Below are 3228 nucleotides of genomic sequence, written 5' to 3'. Positions count from 1 at the left end.
CAGATAGCTGCCCCAGGCTAATTATGTTGCTTCGAAGATTGGGAATGAAGTACACATTTTTAAGTTCCTTCTCTTCACCATTTTTGCAGTGTATCTTTATCGATCCAACCCCCTTTATGTGCACCGTGGAACCGTCTCCGAATTTGACTTGGCCAGTCACTCCCTCGTCTAACTCAGCAAACTTTTCGCGGTGCCCAGTCATATGATTACTTGCACCGTTGTCTAAATACCACATGTTTGCTTCGATCTTAGCCTCAATTTCTTTACCCACGTCAGTCACGGCTCGTGAGTCACCAACATGCAGCATCACCGTTTCCCTTGTGTTCTGCTCAATCTCTGCTACTAGTAAGGCTGGCTCTTCATCATTTATCTGTGCCAAGTTGGCCTCTCCTTTTTGTTCTCGATCTCGTTTAGGCTTCCTGCATTCTGCAGCATAGTGCCCAAGGTTGAGACAATTGTAACATCGAACTCTGCTCCTGTCACGAGTGTTTCGACCATCTTTGCTACGGTTTTCATAGACTCCACTCTTATTCGTTCTTTTCAACCATTCATCTCTAGTAAGTAGCAGTTTTTTCTCAGTCCCTTCCCGTTTAACCCATTCATCCTCGGTTAACAGGAGCTGTTGGTTATTGTTGTTGTCATCTTGTCCCTTGATTCGTTCTTCATGTGCTTTGAGCGATCCCACGATCTCCTCAACTGACATGGATTCCAGATCACCAAACTGTTCTATCGCTGAAGCGATTTGCAGAAACTTAGCCGGTACAGCTCTCAATAATTTTTTGACTACATACGTTTCCTCCACCGTCTCGCCCAATGCACGAATATTCGTCACCAGGCTGTTCAACCTCATACAGAAATCATCCAATCGGTGTGTTTCTTTCATCATAATTGACTCAAATTCTGCTTTAAGCGTCTGAGCTCGTGCCTTCTTGACCTTGTCAGCTCCCAAACATAACGTCTTAATGGCCTCCCATGCTTCTTTGGAGGTCTTCTTTGTGGCCAGAGACAACAGAAGATCTTCAGGTATACCCTGATAAATTATGGCCAAAGCTCTCTTGTCCATCTTTTCTTCAATGGCAGCTTTGGGATCCTTTGGTTCAATGGCTTCCCATACTCCATGCGCTTGCATGAACACAGTCATTTTCAGCGCCCAAGCAGTATAGTTGGTTTTTGAGAGCATTGGGTAGCTCAGCCCGAATGAGGAGGATGCCTCTTTAGATTTGCTGGGTTCCATGATCGATCTGCTGTGTTGGATGTTGAAGACTCAAAGCTCTGATACCAAATGAAGACAATATACGTAATAGTAAATAACAGACACACACTTGATTTACTGAAATGGATAAACTGGAAAAACTACTTGAATTAGAAGTGCATACAGATTACATATAATCAAAAACTAACAGCTATCCAAGACTCCTACAAACTAGGAACTACACTGCTACTTTTCCTCCACTAGACTCCAACAACTCGCCACCTCTTGATGACTTATTCTTCTGAGCGATATACACGCTGCTTATTCATTACATGAAGTGGACTTGGACTACGTTTAGATTACTAAGCCCAGCAAAGCCCAACAAATGTGTGTTCAAAAAAAGGAAGAAGAAGAACTCCATCAAGAACCTCATATAGGCCCCCCATCTGTAACTCAAGGTACAAAATGTGTATGTGGTAAAATTACCACCATCATTAGCTACCTAGTCATCTAGCATCTATTTTACCTGATAATAATTTTGTATACACTTTAGGAAAAATCTTTTTGACAGAAGGGGAAAAGTCCACAGTCCTTGTACCCATCATTGAAATTGCTCCATGATGACCATCTCTCCAAATGATTTGAAACACTCAAGACTGTGTTTTAACAAGTAAGTTAGTGTTCATATAGAACTTATTTTAACTCTTTGTTGGTAAGTGGTAATTTCTTTTTAGTTTTTATTTAAATTAATAACTGTTTGTCTACCTCCTAATTAAAACCCTGGTGCTAAAAAAATAAGAGTGTTTGATGGAAATGATACTTTGGTGAAAGAATAAGAAATGTCCTCATTTTGGTTTCCCTAAAATTGTGGTATATTGATTGAATTTCCTCCCCTGGGAGGTGCGTGCACAGCAAAAAGTGTGTTACAAAAAACTGTTACACATGTGAGTAAGACCTTCATTATGACACTAGCTAACTTATTATATCAAAAGTCTACCTAGGATCAATACATTGCCATGGTCATAAAAGAAAATTTCACTTCAATTTATTGTACATTGGTCCACAAATAAAAAATATAATAAAAACTAATAACATTTGGTGTGAAAACAAATTTCAATATGTACAATAGTTTACTTGTACTATGAGCAGGAGTCTTCATACCTTTAAACCACATGGAGAGAGGTTGATCATGAGATATATTTATGGGAAACCTAAATGTGGACATTTCTTATTCTTTAAGCAAAGAATCATTTCCATCAAACTCTCTCATTTTTTCAGCACCAGGGGCATAATTAGAAGGTAAATAAATAACTATTATTTAAATTAAAATTAAACAACAATGACCATTGACTAACAAAGAGTTAACAAACAGTTTTATATGAATACTAACTTACTTGTTAAAACAGTCGTTCAAACCATTTGGAGAGAGGTTCATCTTCTAGGAATGGTGGACTTTTCCTCTTCTTTCATAAAGATTTTTCCTAAATAACATGCAAAATTGTTATCAGGGAAAATAAATGCTAGATGAGGAGGTAGCTAATGATGGTGGTAAGTTTTACCACATACACTTTATGTACCTTGAGTTGTAGATGGAATGTCTATATGTAGGGTTCTCGATGGGTTCTTCTTCTTCTTTTTTTTAAACATACATTTTCTTCTCTTTTAACTGACACTTCATTCTACAATAATTTAGTATATTATTTTTTTTTCTTAAAAATATTATTCAATTTTAACCTATTTAATTTATTAGAATTTTATTCATAGTTAATTTTTATATAATAATTATAATTAGTATAATGTTCCTTTTTTATTTTAGAAAACTAACAAGATTATGTATGCATAGAAATTTTGTGGTATAAACATTATCACATGTATCATTATGGTCCACCTCTCTCCTTCACGAGCACACACCCTCCCCAAAAACAAAGCTCCCCTGCACATTTACCCCAATTCAACACCATTATCCATGTCTTTTAAAAGATACAATTTCACTTTATACTTTATTTCATAACTTTTTTATTTTTAATTGGTGAAAT

The sequence above is a fragment of the Apium graveolens genome, chromosome 11 (genome assembly GCF_009905375.1).
Source record: "Apium graveolens cultivar Ventura chromosome 11, ASM990537v1, whole genome shotgun sequence".
Taxonomy (NCBI): Eukaryota; Viridiplantae; Streptophyta; class Magnoliopsida; order Apiales; family Apiaceae; genus Apium; species Apium graveolens.
This window is presented reverse-complemented; position numbering follows the sequence as displayed.